General features: G+C 50.8%; 1 long non-coding RNA gene across 2 annotated transcripts; it reads left to right on the forward strand.

The window, feature by feature from the left end:
* The first annotated feature begins 407 nt into the window (after nucleotides 1-407).
* LOC123931727 lies at nucleotides 408-7,756 on the forward strand. 2 transcript variants are annotated; one of them, XR_006816294.1, is made up of 3 exons: nucleotides 408-599; nucleotides 694-843; nucleotides 6,645-7,756. It is a non-coding gene; the product is annotated as an uncharacterized LOC123931727 (long non-coding RNA). The 2 variants fall into 2 exon arrangements; XR_006816295.1 differs by lacking the exon at nucleotides 6,645-7,756 and adding an exon at nucleotides 1,297-1,353.
* The last annotated feature ends 3,013 nt before the right edge of the window (nucleotides 7,757-10,769 follow it).

Below are 10,769 nucleotides of genomic sequence, written 5' to 3' on the forward strand. Positions count from 1 at the left end.
CAATCAAAGCCCGCGGTGTGACCCCTGACCACACGGCTTCACCCTGTTGGTGGCTGACAGGTGCTTGGGTCCTGGACACCTCATTCAGGCAAGTGGGTTATTTTGATATTTATTCACTTTCAATTTTGTTTGGATGAAAATCTTAAGCAGATTTGACCCAGAGGTTAATTGGCCAGATCAACCCTGAGTATGTCAGAAGCCCTGGATCGGGGTTCAGGGGGGAAAGTCGGCCCTGCCCATCCCTCCGGCCGTGACAGACATCACCAATCCACCACGGAACCCTACCTGAGATCCCAGATCAGGAAGTGGCAGGGCGGGGACTGGGATCCAGGACTGTGTACCCTGGAGTCCGTGTTCTTTTTGTACTTTGATTTGGTGACTCACAGTTTTGAGCCCGTCCTTGCGTGCTGGCCTCCTCGTAAGGGAAAATGCTAAGGGGGTCATTGGGGCGTCCAGATCCTAGAGGTCACGACCCCTCCTTCACCGCCGAGGAGAGTCAGCAAGATGGAACATTTGCCTTGCCAGAGCGGAAAGAAACCACCAGAATCTTCTGTCCACCCCTCCTATCCTGCAAGTGGAGGAAGCCAGGCTTCAGAGAGGTAGGGAGCCTTACCAAAGACCACACGGGTGGCAAAGCCAGGCACAGAGTTCCTGACGCCTCACCCCCTTCCACCAACTGCTTTTCTCCTCCAGTGGCTGATAGAGGACACGGTGTTTCTCATCCTGCTGCTTGCTGTCCGAGTTCATGGTGTCGGCTGCCCGGGGAGGCTCACCTTCCTCTTTGTTTCATCTGCCCCAACCCACTGAAGGGACACCGTGTGGTCCCTCCCTATCCCTAATGAGGTATGCCTTTGCCTTCCCCCTCTTCTGGGATTCCTACAGCTTTTCCCCACGTCCCTTTCTTTCCTCTGGGCCCCCCTCCTGGTATCGCATCTCTTAGCCCCAGGGAAGGGGCCGATCCTGGCTCCTGCCCCCCATTTCCATGGAGCCCCTCTGGCTCTGATTCCCACTCCCACGACCCCCTTGTTCTGCCACCTCCCACTGCCCACCGGCTCCTTCCTGGGGGCCTCATGGATGGGGCAGGCCCAGCAAACAAACACCCTTCTGCGTGGCCACAAACCCGGGCAGCTGTGAAAAGTCCTCACAGTCCAGGGACTTTTTAGAACTTTTTACCTTCTTTACAAAAATGATATGTTTTCACTTGGAAAAATCATCAGATATATGTAAGTTTAAAAAAAAGCAAACAAGGGGCATCTGGGCAGCTCAGTGGGTTGACTATCCGACTCTTGATTTCAGCTCAGGTCATGATCTCAGGGTCGTGAGCTCAGCGTGGGATCTGCTTCTCCCTCTCCCTCTGCCCCTCCCCCCCAACAGTCTTTCTCTCTCACATAAATAAATAGAATCTTTAAAAATAAATAAATGAAGAAAGCAAGTTGTAATGAATATTAATTAAATACCTACTATATTTTAAACACAACACGCATGTTAGCTCTTTTTATCCTCGAATGAGAAATTCCACAGGACAAAGGACACGGTTTCTTCAGCAAATAAACAGCAAAGAAAAAACACGGAAGAGGGGGTAGCATTTAGATTTAAAAAGACTTAAAAGTGCTTTCCGCTGTAGGGAGACACGGGACCAGGCACAGTCACAGGTCAGCCCCTGCGTCTGGGGCGTGATGCCGAGGACCCACGGCATCTTTGCTGGATGCTGGAACACTGTCCTAGCAAAACACTGGGGGAAAGCATATATCAGCCGAATGTGATATGTGGTCCTTGCAGATCCTGATTTGAGCAAATCAAATGAAAAAGGCATTTATGGGATAATCAAGGATGATAAAACACTGATTAGGTATTAGATGATCTCAAGAAATGGTTTTTAAAGAACTTCTAGGCATGGGGCACCTGGGTGGCTCAGTGGGTTAAAGCCTCTGCCTTCAGCTCAGGTCATGATCCCAGGGTACTGGGATCAAGCCCCACAACGGGCTCTCTGCTCAGCGGGGAGCCTGCTTCCTCCTCTCTCTCTGCCTGCCTCTCTGCCTCCTTGTGATCTCTGTCTGTCAAATAAATAAATAAAATCTTAAAAAAAAAAATTTAGGCGTGATCATGGTGTTGTGGCGATTCTTTTTTTAAAGAGTCTGGGATTCGCTTTAAAAGAGCCAGCAGGCGGAAGTGCAGAGGAAACACGATCGGCAGTTACAGTGAAGCTGGTTCGTGGAGGTCCATTGGATGATTCCTTCTTCTTCTGTGAGGGTTTGAAAATGCCCATAATCAAGAATTTTAAAAAAACAACAGTCTGTCGGGGGAGGGGAGGTTTAGAGATGGCAGGTTACTCGCCTGAGATCACCCCACTAGTAAATCCCTTAATAGGGATTAAAGAATATTTCCTACCTCACATACCGGCTCCTGTTCTCCACCCCCTGGTGAATATCCATCAAAAACTTCTTTGCATATAAAAGGATTTCGCATACCTTAAAATATATATGTGCTGCGTGACTCTATCCTTGCGGGACGCAAATTATGTCAGTGTGTCCTTAAGCAGGTGTTTCTGACGTAGAACTGTGGAAAAGGAGCTAAGCCGTAGAGCGCTTCCTGAGCTGAGCCCTGTCTCCCGGGGCCATCCGGAGGACACTCCCGCGGGCCCTCCGGCGTCATCATCAGGGCCTGGTACTGTCCCCATTGTCACAGAAAAGGAAACAAACTCAGTGAGGAGAAGTGGATCAGCCAAGGTGACAAAGCTAATAACTGAGAAGAAGCTCGGGCACGTGTTTGATGGTGTGACTGAGGAAGGCCTACCTGCCCGTCTCACTGGAACCCCAGGAGGGCGGCCATCTTGTCTGCTTCCCTCACCACCTCACCTGACAGGAGACATCAAGATTTGCCCAACGGACAATGGAACTCAGAGAAGCAGGAGGCTCTCCGCCAATGAGCTAGACACCCTTTTTAAAGAAAAACTGTGATAAAATACACATAACCTAGAATGTGCCGTCTTGCCCATTTAAAAAAAAATATTTTATTTATTTATTTGTGAGAGAGAGTGTGAGAGAGAGAATGAGCATGAGAAGTGGCAGGGTCAGAGGGAGAAGCAGACTCCCTGCCGAGCAGGGAGCCCGATATGGGACTTGATCCCGGGACGCCAGGATCATGACCCAAGCTGAAGGCAGTCGCTTAACCAACTGAGCCACCCAGGCGTCCCCCATCTTGCCTATTTTGAAGTGAACCGCTCTGTAACGTTAAATACATTCACAACATTGTACAACCACCACCGCCATCCATCTCCAGAACTTTCTCATCTTCCCAGACCGAAACTCTGTCCCCGGGAACCGTGAACCCCGCACGCCACCCCCCCAGCCCCTGCAGCCACCATCGGACTGCTCTGGTCCCTCGAAGAAGCGGACTCACCTGTCCTCCAGTGGCTTATTTCACTCCGCAGAACGTCTTCAAGATCCATCCGGTTGTAGTGTATGTCAGAATCGAGGGGAATCAAGATTATTCCCTCGTTCGTATACACCGCATTGGATTTATTCGTGTATCCATCAGTGGACATGTGGGTTGTTTCCACCTTTTGACTATTGTGTCTAGTGCTGCTATGAACATAGGTGTGCACACGTCTCTCTGATGCCCCCCTTTTTTTTGTTTGGGTAGATATCCGGGGGCAGGATTGCTGGATCATATGGCAATTCCTTTTCTCGAGGAACAATTCTGGATCCATTTTTAGGCTGTGCTTTTCATCTAGTCACGAGCTTTTCTGTGTTGCCATGTTTTCGTGATTTTGGTGGCCAGTCATGGGTCCTGATGAGGTGGATCTCCTATATCCTCCTTCCTGTCTGTCTGGTTCGCCCAAGTCGACCTAGCTCTCATGACTCAGCTTTAGGGACTTGGACTATCTTAGGGCGCCCAATGGCACCTGGGATTTCCCTTTGCGCCCCCTTCCTAATCTACCTTAGGTGATCCTTTGGGTCGTCACTTTGGAAAGTTCCCTCCTCGCTCTGGAGTGGGCAACGACCATATAGTCTCCTTCCCCGCCCTCTCCCTCCAGCGACTGACTACTGCTAAGTCTATGAGTAAGTTTGCAGGATCAAATATTATTGAAGTAATTAAGTAATTACCTCCTCCCCTGGGGGCTCTTTCCAACTTTTCAGTATTATTAACAAAGCAATGACAAAGGGAGGGTTTTTGTTTTGTTTTTAATGCTGTTGACCCAGTTCCTTAAGATTTATTTCCGGGGGTGGGATAACACATCACTGAATTTGGGGTTGGGAGGAAGAAATGAAAGAAAACGGCGGACTGGGTGCTGGTCACTGAGCAAGGGGGCCAAAGAAAGTGTACGTTGGTGAGGGAGATCTGTGTTGCTTGCCCCTTTCACACCCCTGAGAGGAGTAACTCTTCTCCCCATTTTAGATTGTCCCCGTAGTGGATTGAGTGTGTCCAGAAGATGTATCTACCCAAAATCTGTAGACGTGACCTTATTTGGGAAAAGGGCTTTGGTAAATTGACTTCTGGATCTCAAGATGAGGTCATCCTTCACGAGAATGGTCCCTAAATCTAATGATGGTCCTCAAAAGAGAAGAGGAGGGGACACAGACAGAGCAGAAGGTAAAGACAGAGGCAGAGATCGGAGGGACGCCTCTCCAGGCCAGGGAACGCCAAGAATTGCGGAGAGCCACAGGAGCTAGGAGAGAGCCATGGATGGGTTCTCCCTCGGAGCCCTAGAAGGAACCAACATGTCAACTTCAGGCCTCTGGCCACCTGAACTGTGAGAGAACACGTGTCTGTTATTTCAAGGCCCCGTGTTTGTGGTGATTTGTTATAGCAGACACAAGATACTAACATGGCGCCCATCTCTGCAGACCCTTCCAGAAGGATGCAGCCACGGGTCAGGCTCAGCTGGGCTTATCCTTGGGGCAGGCACAGGTGTCACTGTGTTGGGCGTCCACCTTGTCGGGGGAAGTCCCCAGGTACGCAGCGCGATTGATGTCGGAGAACTGGATGTGGGCCTCAGCCTACCGGGGATACCAGAGTGTGAAATGGGGTGAGCACAGCCTCTGGCAGTCCATCTGGGAAAACAAAACGATGCTCTTTGCAAGCACCACACACACAAATAAATTCCAAGTGCACGGAGGCCAGGACTTGAGAAACAAAACCTTGAATGATGTAATAGAAAATATAAGACGTTATTTCTATGACCTTGGTGCAGGGAAGGATTTCTTCAACAAGATAAACCTTGCTGCTTGAAGCATTTGAGCACGTTAAAATTAAAAACCTCTGTCCCTCCAAGGATAAACAAGCGTAAAGAGAAGGTAAAGACCAGCGGAAAAGTGTTGTGATGCGGGCTAGGACCTAGGATTCACAAAGAACTCCAGAACTCGACATGAGAGACAACTCTCAAGTCCAGCTGTAAAACAAGGGTATAAAGAGGGGAATCCACTGAACCAGAAGCAATAACCTCTGAAAAGATGTTCGATTTCATTAAAAATCAGAAGTGGGGGTACGGATGAAATGGCGGTCATGTGCCATCGGTCCTTCACCAGGTTGGCAGAGAATGGAACAGTCCGACAACGTTAAGTGGCCATGAAGATGGTGGAGAAGCAGGAAAGCCTGTGTCCCGTCCGCCAGGCGCCCTCTCCCACCCAGATCTTGAGCCCTGATCTCCTGAGCCTCCGAATGCGACTCTCTTTGGAGAGAGTTCTCTAAAAAGGTAATTAAGTTAAAATGAGGTCACGTGAGTGGGCTCTGCTCCAGCACAACTGGTGTCCTTAGGAAAAGGGGGAACATTTGGCCACAGAGACAGAAATGCACAGGGAGAAAGCCACGGGAAGACTCGGGGGAGAAGGGCATTTGCAAGCCCGGGGATGCTCCGGGGCCACCAGGGGCTGGGAGCGAGGCCTGGAACGGGTTCTCCCCTCCTGGCCTTCGGCAGGAATCCACGTGACAACACCTTTACTTGGGACTGGGAGCCTCCAGCACTGTGGGAGAATAGATTTCTGTTCATTAAGTCGCGCAGCCTAGAAAACCAATACGGCCATCAGCCAGAGAGTGGCCCCTTTGCTGTGGGCCATCCACCCCGTGGAAAACTTGCTGGGGGTGTCAGCGGTCAGCCAAAGCAGCTGCAGAGCGATGTGGACCGCGTGATGCCTTTTTCCGTACACGCGGACCCACAAAAACGCCGCATCTAGTTTTCACTAAATGAATAGTAGTAATTTCAAAACACGCATGGGAAGGGAGATTCAGGAGGAGAGTAGTGATATACCCCTGGAGACCGAAGACAAAACCTGGACGCAGAACAGCCCCTGATCTCAGGGCCTCCAGCTCCGATCTAGAAGGTGATGCCTCTTATAAAGGCTTGAAGGAAATAAGGGGAAATTCACGCATTCAAAAAACATTGCCCCCTAGGTGAGGGGCAGGGGTGGGCCCCAGGCAAAGCTGTACATGAGAGTCTGGGTACCTGCTCCTTAATTATTGACCCTTCTCTGGGCTCACAGCCCCCCTTCTCCCAGCAGACGGTGCAAGGTTTCTCTGCATACAAGGTGAGTTTCAGAAAGCAGTATTTCTGAGCGTGCACACACACACACACACACACACACACACACACTCCAGAACGAGCAACACGACACAGCAATTTTCTCTCCCAATTTTTGTCTCCTAAGGAAACAGAAGAATTCAGATACACCTTTCACATCATGGCAACAGGAAAGAAAAGAACAAAAATATGCCAAGAAAGAAGCTGCCAGCAAGACAAAATGAACCCAGTTTCCAGCAACAAAGGCATGCAAATCCCAGAGCCTGTCAACTCATGAAAGCCCAGGAGGAGATGCAAAGAGTAAACAAATTTATGGAAAATGTTGAGTCTCAGGAATGGCCAGAATCCCACCTTCCACCCCAGCCCCACCTTCTCCTGTCAGGGAGCCCTTGAAGGGTCAGAGAGCAGGCTCTGAGTCACCCACGAATTCACCGTGTGCCCACTTAGTGGCGCCTCCTGGGCACCGGGGAGCCCGCGGTGGAGGACGCCAGGGGAGCTGGGAGGGAGGGTGAGGGTCCTCTAGCCGCTGTGGCTCAGGAGAGGGACAGAGTCCGGCCCAGCTTCCCATCAGCTGGTTTCCTACTCACAGCCTGTCTCGGGGCACGGGGCTCCTCTGAATGTTACGACGCTCCCCGATGGGTCCCTGTCTGCCTGGGACACGTTTCGCTATGGCGCCGGAAGTCCCGCATCCCAGGGAAACAGGGATTGCAGTCACCCTACCTCTCCCAGATGAGGAAACAGGATCGGATTGGGGAATTGACCAGACCGAGGCCAAGTGGCTGAGCCAGGGTTGGAAGCTGGGCCCGTGGGCGTCCGCACCAGACGGGTGGGGAAGACAGGGAGGTCAAAGGCACCCAGATCAGAGCAACTTTGAGGAAGCCCACACTTGCGCTCTTTTAGATGAGAGCAGCGAGTCCTCGGGGCTGGGTCAGGGCTGGTGAGTTAGGCAGGCCCGGTGACCACCTACGTCAGGACGAGGCGGACAGTCTCCCTGGGAAAGATTTGCCAATTTGGCAGCTTACAGTTAACACTGTGAAATTGTTCGTACCCTTTGACTGAATAATATTATGCTTGGAAAACCATTTTAAGGAAATTATCTTTTTAAAAAAAATTAAAAAGCTATTGGAAAGAAATGTTCTCTGCAGAATTATCTGCAAGAGAAAATAAACCTGAAAAGTCCACGGAGGGCACCGGTTTCGCACATCATGACATATCTGGCCAGGGACATTGTCACAGAGCCACGACAATGTAACCGATGACTCTGTAGCAACACAGAAAACTCTTAGGACGTGGAGTCTTGGGGCACCTGGGTGGCTCAATGGGTTAAAGCCTCTGCCTTCAGCTCAGGTCATGATCCCAGGGTCTTGGGATCGAGCCCCGAGTCCTCCCAGGGTCTTGGGATCGAGCCCTGAGTCCAGGATCTCTGCTCAGCAGGGAGCCCGCTTCCTCCTCTCTCTCTGCCTGCCTCTCTGCCTACTTGTGATCTCTCTCTGTCAAATACATAAATAAAACCTTAAAAAAGAAAAAAGCCTAAGTGTCTTGTGCCTGCAGCTTTGCAAAATGGAGGACCGATGGAGGACCAGGCTGGAAATGAATCTGCAAAGTCGTGTGTGTGTGTGCGGATAAAGCAAGATTTTTTAAAATAAGATTTATTTATTTATTGGAGAGAGAGAGCAGGAGTGGGGGAGAGGCAGAGGGAGAGAATTTCCAACAGATTCCCCTGCTGGGTTCAGAGCCTGAGGCAGGGCTCGATCTCACAACCCTGAGCCAAAACCAAGAGTCAGACGCTTAAATGACTGTGCTATCCAGAAGCCACAGGGAAGATTTTTTTTTTTAAATTAAAGATTGTCTTTAATCCCCTTTTATTGTCTTTTGCAAATCAAGGAGGGAACGCTAGGCGTTTTCTGCACAGATAGCTTCATGCACATTGTATCAAGACATCACGAGCCACGGCGGTTTGTGTGGCAGTGGTGGGCATAGCAGATGATTGCGAGCACCTGGATATTCATCAAGAGGGGAATGCATCAATAAAATGGGTACATCCAGACAGGGAGGGCTACATAGCTGTTAGCAAAAATAAGGCAGCTGTATGGCTACGGGATGCTTACTAAGATGCACTAAGAAAGGCCAAGTCCAGAAGGGCATAGAGAATGCTGTGTGTGGAAAAATGACACACACACAAACATACATACCTATATTCCGACGCAGGCAGAGACCGGCTCTGGAAGGACACTCCAGAACTCGGTGCAAGACAAAGATGGGAAGACAATCACCTCCACACTGTGCATTTGGTACCTATAAGGAGTTAAATACTGAATCCAAAAGGATATGTGTATGTCCTCATGCCCAGAACCTGTGACCCTGACCTTACTTGGAAAAATGAGTCTCTGCGGATGTAATTAAGTTAAGACTCTGCAGATGAGGTCATCGTGGATTACCTGGGTTGGCCCTAAGTCCAGTAACAAGTGTTCTTACAAAACCCAAAAAGGAGAGGAGACATGCAGAGAATGGGGAGGATGGAGGCAGAGATGGGGGGGAGGCCGTCGCAAACCAAGGGATACCCGGAGCCACCCAAAGCGAGAAAGACAAGGGAGGAGCTTCCCCTAGAGCCTTCAGAGGGAGCCTGGCCCTGCCCATGCCTTGATCTCAGACTCTTGCCTCCAGAACTGTAAGAGAATACGTTTCGGTTGTATTAAGCCCGCCAGCTTATGGCAATTCATTATGGTAACCCTGGCAAACAGGCTGGCCTGCTTGGTGAAGGACCTGCTGGCTGGGTCAGAATGGGCGTTGCCTTGGAGATGCTGCTTGGGAGGGAGAAGTGGGCTTGGGGTCAAGTTCTGCATCTTGGTCTCAGCGGTAGTTTCATTGTAAATGTGTCAAAAGTCATGGAGCTGTACACTTAAGATTTGTTCATTTTATGGGATAGAAGTTACACCCTAATTAAAAAAAAAAAAACAGTAAAGGTTAAAATGTAATGATGGGTCAGGAGGTCAGGTGATCCCCTAAAAAGAGTTAGACCTCTCATTTTCAAGTGCTTTCATGTGGAGAGACCAAAAAAAAAAAAAAATAGGTTTGTATTCAGCACAAAAAGTCGGCATACCAAGACTCCCGGGAAGCAGGCAATGATACGATGATATGCACACCTTCCTCCAGCAGGTCATTCGCCAAGCTCTGGTGGCTGGCCAGCCTGCCCGCCCATCTGCCTGTCAGGGACCACACAAGTCCCTGCCTTTGCTCTCAGCCTCCCACCCACCTGGGTGGTAGAAGCTCGGAGGGCTGAGCCAGTTGGACACTGGGCACAGCCACGCCCTCCAGGAGCCCCCAGCCTGGCGGGCGGAGAGCAGGTGCCTGCTTGGTCACTTACACGGACGCTGTGTCGGAACGGGCGGACGTCCGGGATGCTGCCGGGAGGTCACAGCTAAGGTGATCATTCTGTGGGATGTGGAAGGAAGGACAGCGCTGTGCCTGGGCAGGAAGGGAGGGGCTGGGGAAGGATTTTCTCAGGCAAAGGGAACTGCATGTGCAGAGGCCCAGAGCGGGGGAAAGAAGGATCCGGAACATCCAGGGAGCTGCTCCCTGTGGCTGGGAGGGTGGGCTGATGGTAGCTGAAGCACATGCCCGTCATCCTGGAGACCCAGGGGTACTGGGGCCGGTCCCTTACGGTCTAGGGGCTGCTTTCCTCCTCTGGAAGGTAGTGCTGACCTGGCCTGCGAGGACCCCTTGCAGGTCTGAGGTTAGCAGGAATATTGTGTGGATCGCAACCCGCTCTTAAAAGATGGGTTTGGGGGGGGGGGTAACTGGGTGATGGGCATGAGCGCCGGGTGTTGGAGGCAGCTGATGAATCCCTGAATTCTACCCCTGAAACTCACAGCCCATGTTAATTAAATTGCATTTAGATAAATTAAAAAAAGAGAGAGAGACTGTTTTCGCCTTTGGCGTCCTTATGAACGCCCTCTCTGGTAGATCTCATTCAGATCATCCGGTTGGGAAAGCAGTTCGTACTTTCATCCCCTCCTTCGGCATGTGGGCACTGAGTGGCTACTGTGTGCCCGGCCCCGCTCTGGGTGCTGCGGACGGGGACTCGTGGCGGGGGGGGGGACACATACATGAAATCTCAAGTATTTTAGGTGCTGTTAGAAGCTAAGGGTTAAAATAAAGTGGGGATGGCGGACAGGGAGTGGATGGCTCGATTTGAGGTGGGCTGGGCCCTTTCGTTTTGTTCTGGAACGCATCTCACTCTCCAGGTACGGAA

This window comes from Meles meles, chromosome 19 (assembly GCF_922984935.1).
Source record: "Meles meles chromosome 19, mMelMel3.1 paternal haplotype, whole genome shotgun sequence".
Taxonomy (NCBI): Eukaryota; Metazoa; Chordata; class Mammalia; order Carnivora; family Mustelidae; genus Meles; species Meles meles.